This window comes from Lagopus leucura, unplaced genomic scaffold (genome assembly GCF_019238085.1).
Source record: "Lagopus leucura isolate 7727_CA_CO unplaced genomic scaffold, USGS_WTPT01 Super-Scaffold_73, whole genome shotgun sequence".
Taxonomy (NCBI): Eukaryota; Metazoa; Chordata; class Aves; order Galliformes; family Phasianidae; genus Lagopus; species Lagopus leucura.
In genome coordinates, this window is record NW_024962252.1 from 2,960,333 (window position 1) to 2,987,940 (window position 27,608).

At 42.6% G+C, this 27,608-nt stretch overlaps 1 long non-coding RNA gene across 2 annotated transcripts; it reads left to right on the forward strand.

Moving 5' to 3' along the window:
• Nucleotides 1–260: 260 nt before the first annotated feature.
• Nucleotides 261–27,123, forward strand: LOC122174917. Of its 2 annotated transcripts, none has more exons than XR_006177263.1 (3): nucleotides 261–344; nucleotides 10,198–10,310; nucleotides 26,323–27,123. It is a non-coding gene; the product is annotated as an uncharacterized LOC122174917 (long non-coding RNA). The 2 variants fall into 2 exon arrangements; XR_006177262.1 differs by lacking the exon at nucleotides 261–344 and adding an exon at nucleotides 6,846–6,891.
• Nucleotides 27,124–27,608: the final 485 nt, after the last annotated feature.

The window sequence follows — 27,608 nt, forward strand, 5'->3', positions numbered from 1 at the left end:
TTTCTTTTATTTCCAGCATCCAACCCGTTTTTTTCCAGTTCTCTGAAAGGGGCAGCCTACCTTTCTCTGCATCTTTATTCACGTTCTTAAGCGAATTAGTAGATCCCCAGTGTGTGAGACACATACCAGCTCAATTGGGTTTCCTGGGCTGGGTTTGCCCTGTATTGGTGTGCTGTTAAGGAAGCAGGCAGTGTGAGGTGGGACGCAGGGCTGTGCCTGGAGCTGCAGATACACTCCTGGCGTTGTTAATTAAACCTGCAGCCAGCTGGTGGCACCCAGAGCAGAAAGCAGAGCTCCTCATTTGATAAGACACTTAATTGTACGAGGGACTGCTCTTTTGAAAGGTAGGTGTTTCAGGGTTCTGTCTTTATGGCTTTGAACACACGTTGTTGTTGTATTTTCATGATGATTTTTAACATTCAGCCCTATCGCTGCACCTTCTTTTTTTTTGTTACTTTATGAGAACGGCACGAAAGAAATTAAACACTGTCACAAAAGCACAACGGTTTCAGAGCAATCATCAGAAATATAACCGTAGGTTACATCAGATGGAAAAAAAAACACACAGGGTGTGTGTGGGGGAAATCCTGTTCCACTGGGTTGCAAACCAAATGGCCCTGAACTAAAAATAATCTTTCTATTGTTCCACAGCATGTGAGTACAAAATAATATGCGAAGTCTGATACCACTAAAAGTCCTGATTTTTTTTCTCTGCATGTATTTCATGTATTTGGAATCGTGCTGGGGACAGGATCCAGTTCGTAAATTCATCCGGTGTAGATGTGTTCTCCCTGCACAAAACTACATTTTTCATAAGGAAAACATTACCCTGACAAAACTCATTTCTCCTTAATGAGTCTATTAGGTTAAGTGAAATAAATCATGGAAGTTCCTCCTTTTTCTTTTTTTTTTTTTTTCCTTTTCTTTTCAGAATGGCTGAACAGCGCGATAAAGAGGCTTGACTAATTCAGTGTCCTGAGGGCTTTCAGGGGAAAGAATAGGGAAGGGTGAGGTGGGGCCCCTCATCTCTACAGTCTGCAAACAGGGCTGGATAAAGGCAGGATTTAACATGAAGCTCATGCTAGAATAATGCTTCTCCACTAGAAGGAAGCTGAACTCGGTAGAATTGCTGGTGATGAAAGGAAGGGAGTTGCTGTTGCTACCAAAGGATGGTGGAAAAGCAACAGGTATTTCAGGTTTGGAAGAAGACCTTCACAGAGCTATTTGGTGATCAAGGGTCAGTGGTCAGATTTGGTATTTATCTTGCACTCAGCAGCCCATTAGGAAGGATGCAATGAGTTTCTGGAGTTCCAGGTGGGTATTTAGGGCTGAGGAGCAGCCAACGTGAGGACCCTTGGGATATAGTAAATACTGTCAGCAGCATATTTTTAACATCTCAGTCATTGATGGAAAGGAAATAGGATCTTTGCCTAGCAGATGAAATATCATTTAAGTAGGAAATGTTGCGCTTGTCTGGTAAAAGCATATAGCAGTCAGATTGGCAAAACATTAAAAGAAAGTGCTATATTTTTTCCAGCTTATAGCTTGCTCTCATTTCTATAGGGAAAAAATCCAGGAACATGATCCTGCCCTAGCTGAGATTTTGCCGTCAGAGCAAGCGGGGGTATAGAGTATAGGTTGTGTCTTCCCTAATTCTCTGTTGCACTCCAAATTTCCCCTCTGGAGTTTTCCCAGCCCCAGGTTGTTCTGGCTTATGGCAGTCCGTGGGAGGGAGATGGTGCTTTTCCTTCATCCTGACACCTCCTCATCTCTCTGTGCATCAGCCTTGCAGAAGCATCTTGATGTAAGGAGACACTAATAGGAGGTGGGATGTCTCTTACAGTCTGTGTTTGTCTGAAAAATGGCATAAAAGCCTCCTCCTTCCTGCCTCCTGATTTGGTGCTGTCATTTTTGTTGCTGATGATGGCAGTCTTGCTACAAGTAGCTTTACTTGGGAGCTCATTGGTAAAGTCTTTACAAAATGGTGACTAGTTATGATAATTGGGAAATAACTAAGTTTTGTTGAGTTTGGAAAGGAATGTTTTGCTTCCCTCAGTTGTCTCTTTCTGTACTCATCCTATAACACTGTTTTCTTGAAGTCCTGTGTCATGTAGTAGGTTTTTACATCAGAAACTCCTACCAACCCCAACATTTTATATTGCACAAAGACACAATCTGTTTGGATTTTCACACATTTCTCTGGACAGATGCATATGCTCAGAAGATAAGAATAGTGTAAGCTTAAGATCTTCCATATTTAAATCCATTTTTTTTTCAGCAAAATTCCCCTGGCTTTACATTTTTATTTTGTTTCTTATCCTATATGAGAACCTGACTCTCTCCCTATTAGTGGCAAGATGCATGTGAGCACTTCCAGATGCTTTGCATGGAGTGGGTGGTTGCCTATAGTGCACTTTGATGCACTGTTCAGATCAGACCTTTCTGAGACTGGTGGAACACAGCTCTGAAATCTGCAACCTGCACCAGGGAGAGCAGTGCAGTACGCTGAACTCCTGTTAATTACAGAGAATTAAAATAAGCCTGCCTCGGCTGCTTCTGTGAGACAGGCTTGCTCTATTTGAAAACCAACTTTGATCCTAGACAAATTTTAGGATAAATCACAAATATGTCTGCTTTGGAATAAATCTATGCGGTGTTTCTAGATTTACATTCATAAAGGCTCAGCTGACACTAATTAATTTGGAATAAGTTAGCTCAAACTGGAACAGGGCCATCAATTCTAGCCCAGATTTGTACTGGGTGTTATTTAGCTATGTCTTTCATAAAAAAATAATGTTATGTATATATGTTTACAAACACACATTCACATATATTCCATAATGCATTTTTACTGCCAGTCTTCTAAGTTCCAGTCAGTGGGCAGCTTGAAGTGTTGGTCAACACCAGGGAGAAAAAGCTTTAGAGTTTATGGAGCATCTTTCAAGAGAAACGTGTTGGAGACTGCTCCTTATTTGATATTTCTTTGTTAAAATAACTTATCGTACCTGTTGATGGAGAAGTCAAGGGAAGAATGGGGAACAGGAAGCTGAATAATGCTGTGGCACACTCATGCCATGGTGATTGTTACTGTATGAAAATGGCCTGAGGCATTGCTGGGTCCTTCTAAACCTGTGTAAACTGCAGATACTTTCATTAAAAGTAGCCTGTTGTATAAGTGGCTTTTATTTGTTAAACATAAGCAGGGTCTTAACTGTTGCTAATTGGAAAGGGGATGAATATTTGTAAGTTTCCCTCCTCTACAGTCTTAGGAATGATAAATGCAAATCTTACAGAGTTGGGGCATGAATTATAAGATAAGCTTTCTATCTTGGCAGATAAGTCTATTTTTGTAGACCAAGAGCTGTTACGTTCATCACTTGCAAGTTTGGAATAAAATGTGCTCAGGAAAGCTCCTACACCCACTTAGAGAGTCCAGCAGCCTCCTGCTGTCTCAGTTAGCCCTCTGTGGTCTCCATGTCAAAACTATTGCACTGACTCCTTGTCTCCTCTTTTGGAGATGTGACAAATGCCTGTTAGATCTTTCTTTGTGCATCTCTTGGTTGCTGAGGTGTAGGAAGAAGAAGAAAGCCAAGTGCTGAGATGAGGTGTTGAAAGATTTACCTTATATAGAGAAAGACAAACTGTAAGAGAAGGAAGGGAACAAAAGTTCTGGTTGTTCTGTTACCTGATTGATATTGCCAGAAGAACATGGGATAAAATACTTGGAAAGGGAAGTGTTCTCCACCATTCTAGTGTTCCATGTTACGGGGAAAAACAGGCATTTTGAAAAAGACTTGTGTCATCTGCTCGTAACTACATGTAACTACACAGACAAAGGCTATGTGCTTTCCTGCCACACTTAGACCAATTCTGCATTCACATTGCTGGCAAACCTGTGGATGAGGAATCACATCTGGTGTGGCCAGAGGTCCACTCAAAGCAGGGTCCTGTCTTCCTGTTCTGTTTCTTTGGCTTCTGTGATATTGATCCACGCTGGAGTGTTTTGTTGGGGCCGTGACTGAGGCTGCTAAAGGCCCAGGGGTAATGTACAGCCAATTTCTAGTACACCTACCATCAGAGCCAAGATCTTTGGTTACAAATAAAGCTGTAAAGAAATCTGGCAGAGGCAAGCAAGGGTCAGGCAGCTATAATTTCACCAGAAAATACACTGCACCTAATTTTTTCCTGTCTCTTTCCCCCCACTAGGGGTCATATTGTAAACGATCACATCTAAGCTTTCCCAGGCTTAAAAGGTATAATGTGATTAGAGTGGAGGGGAGAGCAAGAGGAGCCCTCAGCGCTGAATGGAGTCATCCCTGTGAGCTCCAGGACCAAGGAGTGCCTCCAGGGCAGGGGAGAGTGATGGGAACAGCAGAGGCTTTCTTCAAACAGCTGTTTAGTTTTTTGGACAGATGAACCAGCTGAAGTGTTTCACTTGTTCTGGGATGTTTAGAGAAAGATGTTTGCGAGGGGATGGTGTTTTTCCTTTATTAACCATTTCTGGTGGTCCCTTCTGGGTCTCGGAGTGCATGGATGAAGGCAGGGCATGGCCTGATCAGTGTGAATGAGTGCTGGTGGAAATCAGCTGCTTGGCAGGGGCTTCACATTGCACACCAGAACTGAGGGTGTGTTCAGGGCTAGGGAAAGTCAGGAAACTGAAGCCATGTTTGATGTTTGAAGCCAGATTTTCATGAACTTCTTTCCAGTGTCAGATGTACGAGGCAGCTGATGCTCTGCTGTCACATCTCCCCAAGGCAATTTACAGCTTCATGGGAAACAGTCAGCGAGCATCTACCTTGTAAGCAATACTGGCAGCAAAGAAAGTTTCTTGTTAACTTAAGATGAGTCACGGTGACCTTTGCTCTGTGTTGTAGGAGTCTGGCAGAGTAAGATCAGAAGTGGACAAAAGAGACACTTGAGGAAGGAAAGGCTGGAAAAAAAAGTAAATTTACAGGCTATGGAGAGTTTGCACACCTGATCTAACTGGGCTTCATACCCCTGTTAACTTGCCAGTCTTCCCATTTTCTCTGTACACCCATTTAGGCTGCTCAGGAAAAAGGCAGGTTGGGGAACTTTGTTCTTTGCTCCAGGCTTTCATTACAGCACAAATTATTACCCACAGGACTTTGAAAACAAATATCCATTAGATCAGGCATCTGCTGAAGGTGTAGTGTGATGGGATTAGTTACTTCTGCATGACTTGACAAAAGACGTTTTCCAACAATGAATGTATAGAAACCTGCATTATTTGCCCAGTTCCAAACAAGTTCTTTAATTCATGCCTGCCCAGAGTAAACAGATGTAAGAGGGGAAATGTAGTGTTAACCCAATGAGATAAAATAATGCAATGTTTTGTACTCACACCATGCTTTTCCTCTGGGGATTTCAAATCCCACTGCATTTACACTGATACACATTTCTACTAATTATGTTATTATAACTGCTGTATAAAAGCTGACCATTGAACTAATATACCTGGAAATGTCTTGATAATTTAATTATCTGCATTAAAACTGTCAGCATAACAGAGAAACTTATGAAGTTAAACTTATTAGAGTAATTTAGAAACTAAAATGTTTGAGACACACAGCTGAGTAGATATGGATATTTTTGCACTGAGTGCAGTAAGACATTATCTTAGAGTACTCTCAGATGCTCCACTGAAATAGAAGATCAGAGCAAGTGAACAGAAAATTTTGATCTAAAAATATACGGACATTTCTCTATCACTTGGATTGTAGAAAACAACAGTTAAATATCTATGTGATGATGTCTAAGGGCTTAAAGCACTGATGTCTTGAAGTGCTCTCCAGCAGAGCACATGGGCTCACATTTATTCATGGAAGTTGGCCTGTTGGCACCACTGGGCTGGCTGCCTGTTCAGAAGTACGTGCACATTAACCCAAAGCCCACTCAGGTGTATGTGCTTTGCTGGTCTGGGGTGAGGGAGCTCAGAGGACCAAGTTGCAGCTGAAACATCAGAAGTCACCCATGAAGTCCAGAAGGTTGCTTTGTGCAATGGGCTAAGTCAGCGGTTCGTGCTGGTCCTTCTTAGCAATTATATTTACAGAGCAGTGAAATATGCTCTTCCCACTTCCAGGAAGAAGCTCTAATCCTGCTGAGTGCTGTTTTCAGCAGGGAATAAGCAGCAGCAGCAGCAGCATCAAGCTATGTGAAAGCAGGGTTTATGTCAATGCTGGTCCCCTGCTCAGCACAGCCTCAGGAAAAGCCTCTGCTATTCTGAAAGCTGGAGTTGTAAAGTGCTTTGGGAGTCCTGTGGAACAAAAGATGTCGAAGATAAATGCCGTAATTTATAATACATGTATGCCTAGCACCAATTTCTACAGTAGCCTTGAATTATCTACATGCAGGAGGCTTGCTTTCTTTTCCCTTGGATATCTCACTGTCCTCTTTCTCCCATTTACTGCTCCAGGTGCCAGCTGGTCCCTCAAGGCCTTAAGTCACGCGTGCAGTCAGGGAGCAATGCCCAAGGCCTCTGCTGCTGAGTCACCTCCTGCAGGGCTCAGTGCCCAGCTGCATGGTGCCTTCCTTCTGACACGGCTTTCAGCCGTTGCTTCAGCATTCCTTCCCAGCAGCATGCTTTACTGCCACTGTTCCTGTAAATAATTTCAATTGGAATCTGGACATTACATACGATGCATTCGGATCAGGCTTTGTTTCCCTTGTATAAAATCTCTGTAGTAATTAAAACTAGTAATAACCTTGTGATGAAGTTTAGTTTCCCTAGAAGATGCCAGCAGGGCATCACAGGGCAGCTTGATAGCTGAGCCAACCTTTGGCTGGGATAAAAAGGCTCTCATCGGCAGGGCAGAGTGTGGGACCATGCCAAACTCTTCAGAAGCTACAAGAAGAGGAATCTGTGCCCTCCTGGTCAGTAGATTTTTCTAATGTAGGTGAGCATCTACATTCAAGCAGTCTGGGAGGGAGCATTGCAGAGGGAAAATTTAGAACTGCGGAATCATAGAATGGTTTGTGTTGGAAGGGACCTTAAAGATTATCCAGTTCCAATCCCCGCCTCGATTTCATGAGTTAGAGTTGATTTTGTGAATTCTGGGGTCCTGCAGCACACACTGCTTCAGGCAGTCCTGCCTGCTGGCATCTACACTGCATACGTGGTGGTGGTGTCCATATCTGAACCCTGGTAGCTGTCCTTTATTTTCTAGCATGATAGCAACATGAAAAGAGAAGTGTTTAACACAGGAATTTATCTTGTTTTGCACACTGTATAGTGGGTGTACTTTCTACCCACAGGTATTTAGCATTTGGTACCTTTGCAAAGTCTGAGGCTGCTCACATTCACAGTTAGGCTTTGGGGTAAATCCATGTGTTTCAAAGAAGTATGAAGTAAGATATTCGTAAATTATCTCGGGTATTTGGCAGTTGGAAGCAGTCTTTTCATGTCGGCGCTGTGTTGTACCAACAGTTTGCCCAGCTCCCCAGTTGATTCACCCCATGTTGGTAGCCAAACACAATCGTGTAGAGCTACTGTGAGTCTCTGGTTGTGCTACTGGGGCATTCTCTGGATGCTGGAGATGGGAAACTGCATCTTTAGAAATTCAGACACCATGAAGACAGTGAAAAGATGGATTGCCAGGCCATTACGTTAAAGATCAGGAGACATAGATATCTTACTCGTTTTTGATGACTTATCATTTCCATCATGGCTTAGTTTTTATGGCAAAGCCATGTCTCACATTGTATTTCTGCTGCAGATGGTACTGCAGATTCTAGAGTAATGCTAACAATTAATAGCTAGGTGGAAATTGGATGCTTATACTTTTTACATTCTCTCTCTAAGTTTTTAGGAGTGAGGGGGTATGACTTAAAAATTAAAGTAGTTAATACTGTTTTTTTGTTCATTTCCTAAAGTGTCTGATTTTCATTAAGAGCTCACTGACTGATCAACCTAGATGGCTGGGTTGATTGGTTTATAAGGCCACACAATGTCTCACCTTCAGTAGCAGTAGTCTGGGTGGGTCTCTGATGATTCAGAAAGGTTGTCCTTACATTAGTTGCTTTCTTTGCTGGAGTCAGGTTGGTTTAGGATGGACATTAGTACCATTTTTCACTCTCCTGCCTTCAGAAGGCTAAACTCCAACCTGATGTATGACATCATCCTGATGTTTGATCACATTCTGTTGTTCATGAAGAGCAGAACAGTCCAGATGAGTGCGGAATTAAGTCCAGAGAAATGCTGTGTTGGTATGACATACAATTGGAAGGGCTGAGAAGGTGCAAATAGCAACTTGGCTGGATTCTGTCCCTAGGAGATCATTTCTCCTTTGCTTGATTCTTCTCCAGCAATAAAAGTAGCTGCGGGCTTGGGATGATGAGAACATGGAAAGGCTGTAAAAGGATTGGGAGTGTCAGACTGAAAATGCAGTTGCCAACTGTCAACATGACATCACATTTTGGGTTACTGTTGGTTTGCTTTTTTAAAATGCAGGGCATGGGATACTGCAGAAGTGAAATTGTGTCCTGTGATCTCTGGAACTTTTCCAGAGCTGTCAAAGGAGTTAGGTGTGTGGTCTCTCTTTATACTTTTTCATTGTTTCCTTTTGTTTTTTTTCTTCTGCTGTCTCAGATGCTTGGTTTAAAGTGTTCATACTGGTCGTGTCTGGGTCTTTTCCCTCAAAGCAATGTTTCATTATTCACTCTCCTTTTTAAAGCTTGCTCACATCTGCAGTCCAGCACACCAGTGTTTTGGGGAGTGACATCCGAACGTTTTACTGAACGCTTTCCAAACTGTTGCCTCATCTTGGAATAAATAAAAAAATATTGCCCCCTCTAGCAAATTCCTTCTTGGTTAGATTTACTCACAAGGAAGGCTTCCTGTATGTTCTGATGATGAGCAAATTCAGAGGGGAGCAAAGGCTGGGGATGGGGGGGCCTTGGTAGAAGTTGCTTAGATGGAATTTTTCTCTCCTGTGCAGTGATGGATTTTCAGCTTCAGACCTTCATGGTCAGCTTCATGGCCTAGAGAAGGAAGTACTCCCTTGGCTTTATGTAAGTCTTGGGCCTTGTTTCTGGGTTTCCCTTTGCCTCTCTGCCTCTCACCGCCCAGCTCTAAGTGCTCCTGTTGTGAGGCGTCTGCCTGGCTGCTGAGTGCCCAGAGAGTGGATGCTGTGGTCTTTTCTGTATACGATAATGGTTATTCCCAAAAGATTCCTTCATATGCCCTCAGCCTGTATGAAACTCCCATTCATCTGGAGGTCTGGCTGAGAAGTGAAGAATCAGATCCTAATTGGCTTTGAGATGCTAAATGCAAGCACAGATACACGTAGATGGGCATCCACACACAAAACTTAGTTTGTGTGGAGTAAGCCAGAGCAAGGAAATTCAATTTTGAAGCCAAACATTACAGTCCATATAATACTTGTCCTATTTGATCATCTATTTTCCAACAGTGCATCAGCAGAATGAAGCAGTTCCTAACATAACACGCACTCAACAGAGAGAAATATTTATTAACATTTACATTTATGCAGCAAAAAAAAAAGTTAAACAGGGGTGAAAACAAGGTAGAAATTTCTCAGATATGTTAAAAAAGTTCAATTGTGTATGATGGAAATGAAGAAAATGCTAGTCTGTTAGGTACAGCTGTTAAGAATGGGGCTAAAGGAGTCCTTCAGGGAAGCGTGTGAATCCCACCGGTTACTTCATTTGCTGAAAATAATTATCCAAAGAACTTTTAACTTTATTTCCTCCACTAACTCTCTCTTACTGTGCTTTCTCTGATTCATTTGGCAATTAAGGCTGTAGCTGAATTACTGTCAGAGTGAGCAGAAGCTTTCTCATGGAAGTCAGTGGGAGCTGGAGCTTCACTTGATGTGGCTGGAACTGTAACTCCCTTTTTACATGCTCAACAGAGATTTGTTGGAGTTTACATCTCTGAATAGTATTAGTGTGGGCTGTTTTAAATAGCTAACGTGTGTAGTGTCTTCATCCAGCTTTCTTTAATAAATCCACTATGATAAGCAGCAGAGATTAATGTGTGGCTTAAATTACATAACATCTAGGCATCACAACATAACATGCAGATAAAAACATGATTAGTTGGTTTTAATAATATGAATGTAGCAGTGTGATTATCTTTTAGTTTAGGGCTTATTTTCTGTTGGTGGTGGTCTTTTATTATTCTTGGTTTTTTTTTTTAAACATGTCTTTTCTGTATAGAAAACATGTAGAAGAGTGCATGGAGAGTAAATCATCCAAGGACAGTCCTTCAAGATGCTGCTGGAGTGCCAGCTTGACTTTCTTCCCAGCAGATGACGTATGACAGGGACAAGGTAGGTCTGGTCGCTTATTTTCTATTCAAGAGGGATGTGCTAATATTGATGCCCTTCTAGGTCTGCTCTGTAAGCTGCAAAAAATTAGGATCCACTTTCCTCTGTGGCTTGCTCACATGAGGCTGGCAGAAGTAAGGGTGAAGCTCAGGTTGGGTCTGGTTTTGGGTGGGTGCCCAGAACTGCTGTGAGCTCAGAGGGACAGGCACCCTGTGTGGCACCCTTGAGAATAGTGCACTTTATTTATGTATTTACTTAAATGGTGACACAAAAGGAGCGAAGCAGGTACAGTCTTGTTTGGTGTACACATACTGCTGTGCAAAAGGTAATTAGAGCTTCTGGGCAGCAAGACCAACTGTAATGGGACTGTGTGAAAGCTCCCATACACTCGTGTCCTCCTTACAGTTGCACATAGCAGCTGCTGGCAGATAAGCTCAGGAACAGGTCAAGCGTAGAGCAATCACCCTGTGTCCCTCTCCACACCCAGTAGAGTGTGGTTCGGGGATACACTGAGCCAGAGGCAACAATATGAGCCCTGTGTTTCAAGCAAAAATCCAAAACACATGTTAGCAATCATCTCAGATTGCTAAATTTTCAAAACAAATTCAAAATTAGGTTTGGTTCTCATAACTGAAGTGTTACGTCTCTCTTCACTGTATGGTCCCGCTGAGAAGGTGGAGCTGAGCAGCCTCCATCCAGCTACCCAGTGGGGTAGCTGCATTGTGCTCCCACCTGGAGCCCAAATGGGGCACCTGGAAGGGCAGGACAAACTACCAGTGGATGGTGGCAGTCAGGATTTCAGCCCTTTTATGATGAGCAATTTTTTTCTTGACTTTAAAAATCCGTTGGAAAGGCCAGAGTAGGTCCTGAGTGCTGAAATGATTTGGCATGAACAGTAGGTATATTAGGTGGCCTTTTCTCTTGACCTTTTGGTCAGGGTTAAGTGCAATATCTATTTATACCCCTGCTGTTGAGGCACCTTCCCCTGCTCTTGCAGGAATGGTGGCTGCCAAGCTGAGCAGACCCAGAATGGCTGAATGCAGAAAATAAACAAAACTGCAGTCTTCTTGTTTCTCTGCTACAGAGCTCAGGTTCTCAGCAGATGCATCACTTTGGCCATCAGAAAGTCGTATGAGTAACACTGTTTGGTTTAAAATAAAAATTAAAAATAAATAAATAAATAAATAACCAAAAAAAGAAACAGCCAAGCATTCCGTTCCCTGAGCGCAGCGCTAAGCCTGTGAAGCTGCTGGGAAGCTCCAGGCCCCATGTAACTCCTGAGCCTGGCTCAAGGGGGAAGTGACACTGGCAGACCTTTAGCAGCACATCCCTGCATGGCATTTGGCACACACCAACCTCAGCATGCCCTGGGTTTGGCGTGCAGAGCTGAGCTGTTCTTTTTCAGCACAGCAATGCCACGTCTCTCGGAGGGAAGGACATACAAAAGCGCACTCAGCAGCTGCTCCTACAAACATTTAAGCAGATGCATGGTGATTGAAAGCAGGACTGGAATGAAGGCTTTCTGTCCCTTTACAGCCTTCTCCTAAGAAGCAGGAGTTTTTTCCCTTTGAATCATCAGCCCTGATACCGATGCAGAGGGGAGTGTCGTGAACATGTATTCCCTGAATTCAGATGAGGTAATGGTTGGCATCGAGGCCTGCACTGCCAGCAAAAAGAGCTCTCTGACAGTCAGACAAGGCCTGTTCATTCCTGCCGGCCTGTGAACTAAAAAATGCCATTCATAACCTGAATATGAGCTGGGGTCATTTTATCAAACCTAGATCAGTACATTTAATGAGCCTCTTTGTTCGGTGGCAGGGCCATGCAGGGCTGGGCCTTGCCCAGCTCCCACTCAGCACTGGGCCATGCTGGGAAGTGCTGGTGGGAGCGGTGGCCTCACTCTCAGGGCTCTCAGGCTTACCTGTGGCTGCATTCCAAGCATGTGTGCCGAGAGGGCTGCAATTCAAAGCAGGGAGAGAGGAGAAGAGGGAGAGGTAGGGATAGTTAGCAGGTACACTGCGATGTGGGAGTGTATAAAAGACTGATAAATCAAGCTGGTTTCAAAACAACATGTTACTAGCTTGGTGTTCATGCACAAAGTACATTGCCAGTGGTTAATTCTTAATCTCTGTCCTTTTTAGAGTGTTCAGGCTGGACTCCCCACTACCAGGCAGGCAAGGACATTTGTGGGTTCAGCAAGGTTCATCAGTGTGTATAGACACCTGATGGGAGAGTACAGAAAATATAGGCAGGCTCTCCTTGTTGGCGCTCAGTGAGATGAGAAGCGGCAGTCACAGAGGGAAGGATGGGAAATTCCATGTAAAAGTACAGTAAATATTTTTTTATGGTGAGAGTGGTCAGGCAGCAGAATGATTGCCCAGAGAGGTTGTGGAGCCTCCATCCTTGGAGATACTCAAAATCCATCTGGACGTGGCCTCAAGCAACCTGCCTAGCTGACCTGGCTATGAGCAGTAGGACCAGAGGATCTCCACAGGCCCCTTCCATGCTCAGTGGTTCTCTAATTACCATTCTGTAAGCAGTCATTGTGTCCACATACACAAACAATTAGTCCTTACCTATCTTACCTTTAGTTGGCTAGGGGTATTTAGGATCTTGGAGCTAAAGCCACCTGGTTAACACTGATGGGCTCTTCCATGAGGGAACAAGGCCCTGAAATGGAAGCTTATTTCTTCCTCTTTTTGCCCTGCCCATCATTGAAGTTTTTATGTTTTTCATCCTTGTGCGTGAAGGAGGGAGCGGTGGGTGAAGCTCTTGTAGTCCTGGCATAGTTCACTTTAATTCCAGGCCCCGGAGTTGTTCTGGTTTTGCCAGGCATCTTTCCATCTTGCTCTGCAGGGTTGTCCTGATTCCACCAGACATCATTCTTGCCTGCCTTACTCCTCCTCCCCTCATACCTTTCAGGCTTTACTGCTTGCATATATTTCCCAGTATTGCCCTTGTGCCTCTCTACTACCAGTCTCCCTCTGCCCCTCTGGTGACGTATTATTTATCTATTTGTGCTTAGCTGTCTCTCAAAACACATACACACTATGGCTGGAGATGCTACAAAATGTGTCACTTGCACAGTGCTGCTGGCAGGGCTGTTTTAGCACTGTGCTGTCTGATTCCCAGGCAACTAAACGCTAATTTTACTGTATGCTTCTGCTACCAAGAGCAGTGGGCTTGTGCTTTGGTGACAGCCTGCACAGTTGCTGGTTTGTCAGGGCAGTTTCTGGGAATCCATATACTGCTTCATAAATTCAGAATGTCCATCTCATTAGCATGGGTGTAGTCTTTTTACCTATGGGTTTGTATTGTCCCAGCAAATCCATCTTCTTTGCTGGGGCATGTTTTCCCTGGGACCTTCAGAAAGATTCTGTCTCATGATTCCCTTCCTTCCTTCTGTCCTGGGGTTAGACTGAATTTGAATTCCTTGGTTTCATGGAAATAATCCTTCTTTGAATTAAAAGAAGTCTTCAGTCTGAGATTTACTTTGTACTTTTGCATCTTATGAATTATATCAGAATAAGGTGCCAATGAGGAACTCTACCCCTAGCTGTTGGCAGCAGTAATTTCTACTTGTATTATGTAAATGGAAGCTTTCCACTGGAAATTGCCTATCCATTTCCAGTGAAGGGATTCCACATGGCTTACAAGGAAGGACCCAGCAAGGATTCGGGCTAGGACCGTGCTCATTACACAGCCACCTGCCCTTTGTAAAAGGATTTTCTACACCAGCCACAGGAGGACTAAATGGTGTGGACAATACACAGTCCACTAAGGATTCTGCTCTGCCATATGAAGGATGCTGTCACTTAGGTTTCTGCTGACCATACTGGGTTAGAGCATGTCAAAGAGAACTCCTGACATCATGGGATCCAAAGATACAATTCTGGATAAAAAAAAATTTAATGTTCTTCTTGGAGACACAAACTTAATGGAAAGTGACAGTTTTCCATGAGGTGTATTAGTGAAAAGGCAGAGGTGCACGGCACAGGCTGCAGAGGGGGTTCCTCATCTCCTCTTCTGCTGCTGGGGCTGGAGATACAGTCTGGTATTGCCTTCAACCACTGCTTCTTAGTCCTCCAGAACTTGAGCCCAAAGCTCATGCAACCTGGAGAGAAGGAGCAGAAGCTTTTTGGTGGTAGCATCCCATAGTACAGCTTAGAGAAACCGTTCTTCACAGATAAATCTCAGTCATGTATATTGTGTACCCGTCTAATGTGGATGCCTTCATTTGCCTACAATACTGGAATTTTGTTGGGAAACAAATTAGAAAATACTTGTTTCTGTCCCTTTTGAAGGAGGAATGAACGTATAGGAGATAGATTTTGAACTGAAAAGCTCAAGCAGTGTTTATAATCATGTTTATAAATTTGGCAGCAAGCTGGACGGAGCAACATTTTGGAAACAGTTGTATTCTATCATCCCCAGCATGCTTTTGGTTTTGGCTCTGTTTCAACTAGAAGTTTTTCCATCTAGCCTGGGATTTTTTTAATATTTCTTTTTATTTTAAGAGACGCGATCAGCTAAGAGTTATTATATGTTGTGTTCTCAAAGTCTTTCTCCCTGTTAGGATAAGACTGTTAGACATGACCCATTAAAAAACAATCAAATGGTCCTTTCAGCATCTTATGCTGATTTATCTGCTTTTTTGCACCTCATTCAGTATGGGCAAAATAAATAAATAAATAAATAGACTGTTCTGTTTTGCTTTCCTGTCTGAGGATCATTTGCCAGCGCTTTGTGGAGAGGCAGCTGAGGGCTTGAGGCCAAATTTGCAAAGCAGCAGATGCCTGCAGATACAGAAAAAAGTTTTTCAAGTTTTCTGCCCAGCCCCCATGAAATAATCAGTATCAAAGCAAGATAGGGATTATCTATTTAGATAGCAACGTTCAGAGTTGCATGTTAGAGTTTTGGAAGTCTGTGTCATGACGGTGCCTTTTGGGCGTATATCCAAGAAAAAAAGAAATAGAAAAGGAAGCTGAAGTCAAGAATGCACTTGGTACAACTTTTTATAGGAAAGAAAATGCCAGCAAGAGTATTAACAAATGCTCAAATATTTCACTGATACTATTCTTCCATATATGTAATTGGCCTGAGAATCGCAGTGAGTAGAAGAGGAGGTGGGCTGAGAAGTAGTCCTAATAAAAACGTATAACTGAGCCTGCAGCCTCTGCTGGTATTTCTGGATATACCTGAATCCTTCTCCTTGAAACTAAAAGAAAATATCTGGCAAGCTGTTCTACTATCAGTTTGGTACAGCTTGTGTTATTAATGCACAGGCTAAAAGGGTGTCAGTTGCTGTATGTGTTTTTCTGCCCTTCTTTAACTTTATGCCTGTCTTGAAGAGTGCTATCACTTATTGTCACTTAGCAGTTGGTGTATTCTTTTTGAAAAATACATTTCAGATTAATGTGCATACATGTACATCCAACCACCCCATCTGAAGGCGGGGAAGGTGAGACATTTTTTCCACTGTTTGTTACTCACATGAGCCTGGGAAGTAGTATGGATTTTTATGTAAGTCATGCATATGATTGCCTTAATAGACAGTCCTTCAGTGATTGACCTGGACTCTGTCTGGAAGGCTTCCACAGAACAGTGGGGAAACTGGGCAAGAAATGAGCAGCATCAGGCATGAGACCATAAAGAGAAGTGAGGTGGTGGTGTTGGTGACCGGGAAAGACCTGCTGCCTTCAGGGCCAGCCTCAGCCAGGCTGCGGTGTCCAGCCCAGCCCCAAAGCAAACTTCTCTAATACTTGTCTTAAGAGGTTTAGAATCCCCACCCAACACCAGCCTTCACGTCATCCCAGGTGGCTTGAACATAGTTATTTAAGTGAGGTGATTTGCTGATAGTAATACAGATGTAATTCAAGTGGTGAGAGGAAAGCACCAGGCTTCCTGTTTTACTGCTTGCTAGAAATCCAGGGAGACAGCACACTTTGGCTACAGTGGGGAGGGTGTGCAGAGCTCTTTGCAAACAGCTATGTTAAGCCAAGGTGCATCTCTTACCCAGAGATACTCTACTTGAATGCTGTCAGCACACACTCCAAAAGGTAATCAGCTTTCCTGGAAAAAGAAAACAACCGAACATGTAACCAATGAATCAGCTGTCCCAGGCCTCCTCTTACAAAATCTCTGATGCTTTCAGGATTTGCCAAAGGGGAAAGAAGTCATTAATTTCTGTCCATCTGGACTCAAAAGCAAAACGTAAGAAGAAAATTGAAGTGAAGGAAGCTAGGGGTGGAGCTGGACTGCTGCTTCTGAGTCTTCTGTATTCCCAGAGTAGCATTTGGTTGTCCAAGAGGGAAACTGAAGGGGAATGTCTTCTTCATTAGGTTGATGTGACCAGGGCAGGTCTGTCTTCTCTCCGTTGTCTAGCTCCCTCTTCTCTTTCTCCCTGCTCTGCTATAAAAGAACAGTGAGCACAGTGACCACTGGGCTTTTGCAACATGGCATTCCCTAACAGCAATTTGATTTTGCACTGCCAACAGGAGCAGATGGCTTTAATCATGGAAGAAAAATGCTTTCTCAGGCAAATGTATTCCAAGTTTACTGTACAACTGGGCTGTGTTTTATCTCTGTTGAAAGGTCACCTAGAGGTATTTTTAACAATCTGCAAAGGTAATTCCCAAAAGCCAGTGAAGATAAAACGAGGCCAATTTTATACCAACGAAAAGCTTATTGAGAGAGAAATGGATAAGAGTGCAACAAAGGAAGGCTGTAGAAAATGTTAGCTCATTTGGGACGGAAGTACAAAAGAGCAGTGTTAAGTGGATTTTGGACCATTTGGCTGTGATGTCCTTGATGCTCAATGAAATGAGACGTGGAGAAGACTCCCCAAAGTGTCCTAATTGTTTTTCATTCATTTATCACTGAATATGTTGCTCTGGACTCTTATCTTACTCTCATTTCTCTTCCCTCACACCCACTGTGGTCTTTCCTGATCTTTTGCTCCTTGAATTGATGCTCCCATTTTTAGGGAAAGACATTTAGGTAGCTCACTGCCCGCAGTCCTTCTAATGGTCATTAGGACAAGCCAAAGAGTCAAGTGAGTGCTGCCAGGCCACTCTTTCTCTTGCACATCCAATTAGCTGCTCTAGCTTCGACTGGACCTTAATGGATAATCTTAGCAGTACTCTTCAAATTCCTTAGGACTGCATTATTCCTGTTGGCACGCTTATGATGAGCCAGGAGTTTGATTTGCATGCATGCACCAAATGCAGGTGTCTGCAGCTGTGCAAGCTCATCTTTTGGAGATGTACATCAAATAATAAAATAAATGATGATAGATATAAAGTTGTTCATCACTCTTATTCTTAAGTCTCACTATACAGTTACAGTGCTCTCACCTTGGTATTCTTCTACTCTCTGGGAAAAATAGAAAAAAGATGGTCGTGAAAGGCAGTTTCAACATTATAATCCCTTCTAAAAAATATACGGGTAGATAGATGACATGCCAGAATAATCCAATCATCTCAAACCTAATTTATTCTGCAGTTTCTTTAAATACCCTAATTCCCTGACATTCTCACTTGTATTTTGTACTTGCATATGCTTTGTTTAACTTACATGCTTGGTGAAGCACATTGTTTCAATTAAGCCTCAGCAAGATTTGGAAACAACAGGAGAAGACCCAAGGGACTTGCTATCTCCAAAGCACGGCAGTGATGCAGTCTGTGCTTCCTTCACAAAGTCCTTAGACATTCCTAATAATTCACCCAAGAGCAGTGAGTTATCAGTTTTGTCTCTCATGAATTTTGATTTCAGAGCAATGTGTAACCTCAAAGGTGTTCATAAATGCATTTTGAGTATGCTAAGTGCTCCTCCTTTAGCTGTGTTACTTCTTCCAGAGGCTCTGTAATACTTACAGGTTTTTCTGTGACAAACACCTTCTCCTGCTCCTGTTAATGAGCAAAACTACACTGAATCTTGTGGGAGTAATTTTTGCAAAACACTTTCAGATGTGAAACAGAAGAAAACGTGTCAGAGCTCAACACAGCCATTCACAGCCTTTCCAATGGCTTTGGACTACCCTTGTAAGTAGGTGGCCATTGCAGAACGCATCTAAGAATCACAAAATAACCAGAAAGAAAGACAATGAGGAAAGAGACTTAAGGGACCAGTGTAACTGCCAGAGTGGCAATGAAATGGGGGCAGGCATGCTGATGAGCTGTAAGATGCAATGTCGCACTGAGCACAAAGTAAAAAGAAGACCTAGAAGACTTCCTAGTGAGAGGAAGAGAACAGGAACAGCGAGCAAGAGAGAGTGCGAGCATGTGAGAGAAAGGAGAGAACAAGCACACTGTGGTGTTGAAACAGAATGGGTGTTAATCACAGAATCACAGAATTGTAGGGGTTGGAAGGGACCTCCAGAGATCATCGAGTCCAACCCCCCTGCCAGAGCAGGTTCCCTACAGCAGGTCGCACAGGTCGGCATCCAGGCAGGTCTTGAACATCTCCAGAGAAGGAGACTCCACCACCTCCCTGGGCAGCCTGTTCCAGTGCTCCGTCACCTCACTGTAAAGAAGTTCTTGTGCACATTTGTGTGGAACTTCCTATGCACAACTTATGTCTGTTTCCCCTTGTCCTGTCTCCACGTACCACTGAAAAGAGACTGGCCTAACCACTATGGCCCCCACACCTCAGATATTTATAAACCTGGATTAGATCCCTGGATTAGATAACTGTTTAATAACAGATTGCTGCCCTTTATTAAAAACTGTTGAATAGGTTTCTACTGGTGGCATTAAGTCCTTTCAGTTTTTCACTGTCACACTGTCACGTTATTTATTACCACCTCAGTTCCACGGAGATGCAGCCTGTTTGGCACTTTTGCAGATGTACCCATTGACAGACTAGTTATGTGCAGAAGAAAGCACTGTTCAGAGACAAAGGGAAAATACCAAGGAATGTTATCAACCCTTCTCCATTTTACAAATCCTTGTTGGTTGCTACAGTCTGACTTTTGCCTTTGACGTATTCCTACTTTTCACCCCATATCAATGCACAAGGCAAAATCTCTCAAGGAGGTTTTAAAGATATTTGGAAAGACACGATAAACCCTTTCATCTTCCAAATTTTCATGGTGAGCTAAAGTGTAAAGCCTGTATGTCCAAAGCATGCTGCACTTGTACTGACAGTAGACTAAAGTTATTTTCTGAAATCATTTTTATAACTTGATGTTTGGAAGTTTTTATCATTTTGTTATTGAACTATTCCAAGATAAACTTAATTTGTGAATGAAATTTTTTTAAATGTCATTTTAATATTTACTGCAGTATGTGTACTTACCATTGTCAGAGTTTTTATAGCATGGGTGTCCAACCTTTTGGCTTGGATGGGCAACATCTACAGCAGTTGCTCCAAAAGTAATGCTGCAGAATGGGCTGGGCCAGGCCGCCTGTGGGCTGCGGATTGGACATGGCTGGTTTATAGTATGGAGGAAGGAGCATCCTAAAAGCGAGTACAGTGATTTATAAGTCATTGCAAGCTGACACCACTGAAAGCTGAAGCCCTTCATCTCTAGAGGAGCTGCAGCTTTGGCAGTAGCTGCCAGACTGTCCCAAGACTGGGCCTCAGCATGACCCATCTTAGAAGTGTTACCTCGAAGGAGAGGCAATGACTGCCAAATCTCCTTCAGCATTCTATTCTGCGCTTCAGAGACTGTGTGGAAAGGTAACAGATAGTAATGCATGTTAAACTAATTCATAATTCACTTATTCATAGGCACTGGGCTGATGATGCTCATTTCATATTGATTTGCGGAATCAAACTCTCTAACCCACGTAAGGTTAAAAGAGCAGATACATCTTTATTTCAGCATTGTGCCACACGCCGGGTGCAAGGAGGATCGCTCCTCCTAGCTTGCACACCAGAGAGTGAGGTCTCGATACATTCATTAGCCAAGCCATACATATTCAGTAGTATTACCCAAAACTCATTGACATATTCATTTCTTTTCCAGGAATTCATTTACATACTGTCCCCTCTCCCCAGGGCATGCGCTGTAGCTTCCATTGGATGAAGGCTCGACGTCTTCCTCCCCATTTGGTGGTTGGTGGTCGTTTGGGATGAAGTCAGTTGTCTACCTCACCACGTCCTTCCGACCTTTGTCCCAGTTCTGGGCTCTTCTCTTGCCCTGCATGCCTCAGCAATTTCCTATTCTGCTTATCTTCCCTTTTTTCATTGCTCTCTTAGGGGCCCTTCTTCCACTGTCTGGAGAGGGCTCCCTTTTTAGAATATGCCTGGGCTGACAAACGGTTAGACTAAGCAATAAGTTTCTCTTGAGTTAGCAAAAGGTTAAACTAAGCGATGCTATTTGCAACCTCTTTTGAGTTAGCATAACCAGGTGATGTTATGGACCCCTTACATCTTGTATTCTTCAGCTTACTACCTCAGTATGGGACAATCGTATGATGTTAACGACTTTAAACTGCAGCAGCACTCCTGGTTGCCTGCTGAACCAGAGAGCTCTCTGCTTCTGCCATCTCAGCCATCCCATCCCCGATGCTGGCTTGCCTGAGCTTTACCCACAGCTCCAAATTTTTACCCCATAGTCTTTATCCGTTGCTTAGATATCAAAGCAGCTGTTTCCTTCAAGAAGCAATTAATCACAACAGTGTTTGTGTTTGGAATTCAGCTAGTACAAGCAGAAGGACAGTTCTCTTCTGCTGCGGCTGTCTGGGGGGCAGCCAGCTGTTCAGTGTGACCTGAAGTTCCACAGTATGGGATTGTTTCAGACAGGTGAGGGATCATCTTAGCTGATACTATTTAGCAGCTTACTGCCTAAACTCTACCCATCTTGATGTTTGTGTGCTAGTGCAGGGGAAATACAGGCAATTTATGCATGAAGAGACCAAGTGGCTTTTATGTTGAAAGAAAGTGTATTGGAACAAGAAAATGCACGGCCTCACCAGAGGAACAAGAATAGCAAGTTCAAGGATTTAGAAGATGTGTTAATGAGTGTGTAGATAATGAGTGAAGTTCTAACTCTGAAGCCAATGGAAAACATTCGTTGACCTAAGTGAAGCCAGGATGTTGCCCAAGGTCTCTGCATAGCACTGAGGATAACTGTGTCATCAGAAAGAAAAAAAAAGACAGACACTTACAATATTGGTAGATTCCAGACTTCTTTTTTTTTTTTTTTTTTTCTCTTTGATACCACTGTAACTGTGTTTTCTTTTCAACATGCTGTAGTATTTCAACTATTTCTCGTGTTTGTTGTTTTTATAATAAAAAAATCAAAACTTTTACCCAAAGGCCACAGCGCTCGTGGGCAATTCTACTCAATTAGTTTGTGTGTGTATAAGAGCAAGTGCTCTTTTGCTAAAAGAATTTCATTTTCAAGCTTCTAAGGAGGTATAGTGAATGTTTCTTAAAAGATACACTTCATCTTAACCCTGTTAATGTTTAGAAATATGTCTAACTTTCTCCTCTTGATGGAATAAAAGAACAGTCAAGCCCCGTAATGCTGATGAGATGACTGCGATTCTGATGGCAAGAAGCAGCAAGTTATATTGCCTTGTTTTTCATTGGTACTGCTCTTACTGACAGCAGAGGTATTGGCAGAACTCTATTTTTCTTCTGGTTCCGCTGTTTCACAGATGGGAAACCACTGCTGTAATAAAGAAGCGCTCAGTAGTTTCTATCAGAACATTATTTAATACTACATTATTTAATTCTAACAGACAGTGGCACAGCAAAGAAAACACAACTAGCTACAGTCGATGATAAGCTTTCCTAAATACTTGCACAGTTGAATTCTGGATAAATTTAGTTGGAACAGTTTTTGCAATCCATCTGCTGTATCAGTATGACTGCTGCAAGTAGTAGGAAGTACTATGTTGGGTTAATGTGGCTGCAGCATTTCTGTGCCACAACCTCCAGCACTGCTGCTTCAGGGGTTCCCAGGGCTGGCCCAGAGTTTTGAAGAAAGTGTGCTGAGAGCCTGGTTCCTCAGTAAGAAGGCCAAATTTTAAACAAAACAAAGCACAAAACACTCTCAGCAGCTGCTGCTAACTTCCATTCTTTCACTTCCTCATCCTCAAGGGCTGTGAAACCATCGCTCAGTGTAACAAATGGCCTTTGCAGATGGCCAGCACCTTTGAAAAGCAGATCTCAGAGTCCCTTACAAAATTCCCTTTCCTTTCATCACTGTGTGCTCAGGCTACTGCTGGTTTTATGCTTTTAGATAGCTCTTGCCTTCTCTCCTGTGAGCATTATCACCCTGCTCAAATCATCTGCCTGCTATGCTGCTTCTGGCTCTTGGGGCATTAGACAAATGAGGTTGATACTCTCCTCCTTGTAGGCTCTGTCTGATCTTAAACATCCCTCTAACAAGTTCTAGCATTGGTTGTACTGTAGCTGCATGTTTTTATATCCTCCAGATAACCTCTCTCCTAGAGATGTAAATCTAGAGTAGCCTCTTTGGTCCTTCATTAACCTAGTGTAGTCTAATTGCTGGGTGGACTACAATGGTACCCTGGTTCACAGGCCAGAACCAGCTGGCTCCCTTTGCCTGCTCCCTGAGTGATTTATCTGTTGCTTGAGTGGCACAAGCTGCACTAACAGCCAGGTGCTCTCCCTGCACCTGCAGGTGGCCCAGCAACCAGGAATGTGGCCTCTGGGGCAGCCGCAGCGTGGGAAGTGGTGATGTGTGGCAGGGAGAACATCTACAATCTGGTTAGGAGCATACAATTAACTGTTATGGCAGCAGCTGCAAATGATGAAACACGCTGCTTTAAGTTTCAACTTTCCCTTAAACTCGGTCTGCTCTATTTTTGCAATGATACTCTTTCTTGTGGGAAGCCTTTTGAAGATGAGATGAAGATGGCTATATCCCTAATGATGAGGCCATGAGACGGTATCTCAAGCATGAAGCTGTGGTTGATGTGATGAACTTCTGACCTACAAAGCTGTGTTTACTCGCAGGCAGGCTGCAGACACAGATTCTAAAGCTCTGCTTTACACTCAAACCATGGCGTAACACTGTCAGGGTTAAGTGGGGCAACCGCTGTGCCATAATTGTCTGTAATTGATAATTGTAGTTATCTATAATTATCAAGGTTCCGCCCACCACCCAATCTGCATATCAGAAGCACAGCTGACACATCTGCATGAGCTGAGTATCAGGTAGACATGTTAATTCCTTGGCAGAAAATAATTTATTTGCTATGCTAACAACAAAAGCCTGCTGTATAATACCAAAAAAACTCTTTGTGAGGAGAGGGGCCTTTCTAAGTTACGGTATACAAAGATCAGATATGGGAAGTCTTGTCCTTCTGTGGTAGTACTCAGACTATCACACTCAGACTTGGACTCAGAGGTCTTTTCAAGGTAAATAGAACTTTTCAGCATGTGCCACTCCTGATGTTCTGCTCTGCAGATGTTCCTATCTGTGTTGGAAGCGTCCTCCCCTGCTGAAGGTCACTGCAGTGCCATTGAGCTCCGAAATAAACTCCCCGTGTCTCCTCAGGAAAATGTCACTGTGACAGTAACTGACCCTTGGATTGTCCCATTAAAAAGCTACTAAAACTTCATGAACTTACATCAAACTCTGATTTCTGCACACGTGCACTACTGTCCTTTGGCACTGTAAGCCACAGAGACACAGAGAGCTTCATCGGGCACTTCTGAGTGCATTAGCTGCCTGCCACGCTACTCCTTCAGAAACTCTTTCCCAGAGTCCCAAACTGCAAATCGATTCAGAGAGGCAATATTAAAAAAACAACAAATCACCAGGTAAAGCTTCCTCCTTTCGTGAGCAGACAGCATTCAGATTTCTAGGCACCTCTCCGTCCTTCCAGCACTCAGAGAGAGGCATGGCTGGGCTCAGGGCTGGGAGAAGGGGACTGCTAGTAGGTAAAGGATGTGCCCCGTTTGCAGAGGGAGCCAGTGCTCGTTTCTTGACATGTGAAACCACTGAGATATCTGAACTTGCAAGTATCAGCCTAGATTGAGGAAAATGCTGTAGGTTATTTTCAGACGTTTTTATTTCTCCTCAGCTGTATGAAGGCTGATTTAAATGAACTATAGCTTTTCTGGGTTAGCAAACTTTGATTCCACAAATGAATATGGGAACTTTTTTTCAGTTATTGATATTAAGAAAGCATAAGAGTACAAGTAACCCAGAAACAGTCTTGTGTTAACAAAAGTGTTACATCATGGTGTCATGTTTTAGCTGCTTTTCTAGCCCTGACTTTCTGAACCATCTGTTACAAGTTAAAAGGTTTGGAATGTATCTGTAGTAACAGATAATTCATATTGTTAACAGCAATCAACTGAAACAAAAAGGAGAGATGATTGGAACGTTACTTTAGAGATCCAAATTGATGGTGTTTAATTCAATAAAGTAAAATCCAGTAACCACAAAACTCATTGTGATACATTCTTCTCTCTTACACAAGAAATCACTGAATGCTTGGATTCGTCTATTTTCTTCTAGCAGGATCCATTTTGGAGAAGAAGGGTGGTAAGATTTGGTAGTTCAGGATATCTAGGACTTCACTGTGAGTCACGAACAGGAAAGCTTTTCTCCCACCTAGCATATTTTAGTGGGTTTTTTTTGTATGTTTGTTTGCTTCCTCATGTTAACGCTTTGCTTTTACTCCAATCCCCTCTTATCATCAATCCAATCCGTGCTCTCGGCCCAGGTATTTTCACATCCACAGGACAGGAGAATTGCTCCTATCACTTTCACCAGCCTTTGTGGTATTGGTGACATCACTTGATTTCACTGTTCCTCAGTTTCCCCAGCCCCAAACAGCACAGCGCTTTCATTATAAAGCAGTATGAACCATGCTCATGGACTACACAAGATTATCAGGCCACGGTGTGCAGCTTTTCCCTTATTCAAACATGCACAGAAAATGCTGAAGGAGAACAGCACCTCATTTTTCATATGCAACCTAATAATAACTCAGTGCATGCAGTCAAGAATTAATGGCTACAGTATAACTCTATACATATTTTAGCCACGGATAGATTGAGAAGGGAACAAAAGATGGAACAAAATGGAATCTCAAAAATCTGCATAGAACAGCCTTCATGCTGTACTGTTTGGCATCTTACAGGCATTGGACTCTTGTTTTTTTTTAAGAAAATGAATCATGGAGGAGCAGGAAGGAGAATGCAACCTGGTATCTATCTTATTTACATGACCCTAGCTATTCTGCTATTATGTTATTTTTGAGTATGATTATATTCAAACAGAACTATATGAATATGATAATTCAAAAATAATACTTTATGTTTGGTAAAACACTGACATGCACTCTCAAGACAGAATTAAAATTTTCTGTCTAGACGTAGATTTTGAAACACTTCACCAGCCTGGGTAATAAGGAACACCACAAAACTCCTTCCCTCTCAGCATGTATGGATGGAAGAGTTAAGCGCTGTGCTTGTAAGGGATCTGGAATCCTTTTGCAGCTGCTTATCACTAGTTGGTATGTCTAGGACCTTCTACTCTTACTGTTGTAAGAAGTGGACGATCTGCTCCCAGGCTGCCAAGGTCTTTTTGCTATTTGGGAAGAACAGTTCATTCTATCTCTCTTGGTAGTTTGCTCTGGCTGTCATGACTGCAAGCCGAGTTGAGTCCTTCAGAATTATTACTATATTTAGCCTCACAAATCTTCTCTGAACTAGCAAAAGAGGAGAACTAATGCTCAAAGAGAAGGAAGTGTCTTCCCTGAGGTGTGCCAGTGGCATGGAGGAACTGGTATCTTTCGCAGGGAGTAGGGCTGAAGTTATTGAACTATGCTCTCTTCTCCATTTTACAGGAAACACTGCAATCATTCTCTAAATGCTCTTTTATTTCTTTTTTTTCCTTTTCTCTCTTTCTTTCTTTCTTTTTTTCTTTCTTTTTTTTTTTTATGAGGGAAAGAGACAGTAGAGATTTTTTTTTTTCCCTACTCAATAGTTCCACATCAACCTATCCAGTTGTAGAAAACTGCTTTGTGATGTTAAATGACATTCACATTATTCTTCTCAGTATCTTTGTTGTCTGCAGGGTATAACAAGCAGTGAAGCTCATGGGAAATGCATCAGTTCTCATTCCGAGTCTGGCTAACAAAGATACGAACACTTAATTAAGATTTCTTTCATCTCATGAAAATAGCCCTGAAGATCTGAGCCTGACATGAGAGCTGCCAGCAAGACTAGCAAAAGCAAAGTTTCTAGCTGTGGAAGATCTTCATTCAAGAACTTGCCCTCACAAACCACATTTCTTTAAATTGTGAGTGGGATCTAGGTGCTTCTAAGTGGACGACCTAACTCAAGCAAGAAACTCTTCTGACCCACTCTACTCCTCTGAATTCCTCTCTTGCACATGGAGAGACCTACAGGAGGGAGAGCCTCTTTGCTCTGCAGGAACGATGGAATCAGTTCAGTTGTGAATGCTGCAGAAACAGTTGGCTCAGGCTTCCCAACATGCCATCTGTGAGAAGACAGATATTTTAGGTGACTGATTCCAAAAAATGCACATTCTTTTTATATTTATTTACACTTACATTTATATTGATTAAAATCAGTCCGGTTTAGCTACATTAAATTAGTCTGTTGATAATTAAGCATCTGTGAACAGGGAACATTAGGAGCACTGAAGAAACAAACAATAGTTTATAACAGGATCATTACAGCAGTCTTAGCAGCACTTACAACATGTTTATTCAAAAATGAAATATGCCCTAAGGAAGAAAAACGTCGATTATGGAACATGGGGGATTTAAAATAAAAAAGGTCAGTTTTAAAGCCTTTAAGTAAATCATTTCAAACAACTCAGCAACAGTTCATGTTTAAAAATAGACTAAGTAGCTCAAACAATAAAATGTGTTAATTGTAGGATCTGGAATGTATCAACGGGAGAACTAGTCACCCTTGTTACCTTCTCATTGTTCAGAGTGAACCACCATACTGACAGATAAGGTACCTCTTGGTGTATATACACACAGCAAATATTTAAGTTCTATGAGTGTCTCCAAACAGTTGTATACAGCCAAGAAGGAAACACTTGCAGCTGCAGTAAGGTTAAAATAAACCATGCACGTTTCTGTATCAACACAGCAGGTCTGCAAACGCAGGGCTGTGCTCGGGTCGGGGGAAGGTTACGGGTGCTCCTCTTACGGGAACAGGAGCACTCCTTATCTCTCACACATACAAAAGCAGCACTCAGGATCTATATACATTACTTCTAATCAATGCTTAATAGCACCTGCAGCTTTCAGTGGACTTCTTCTGCAGCTTTCAGGGACTAGCAGTGTTGTCACCACACAGGTACATGGACGTGGAACTCATACA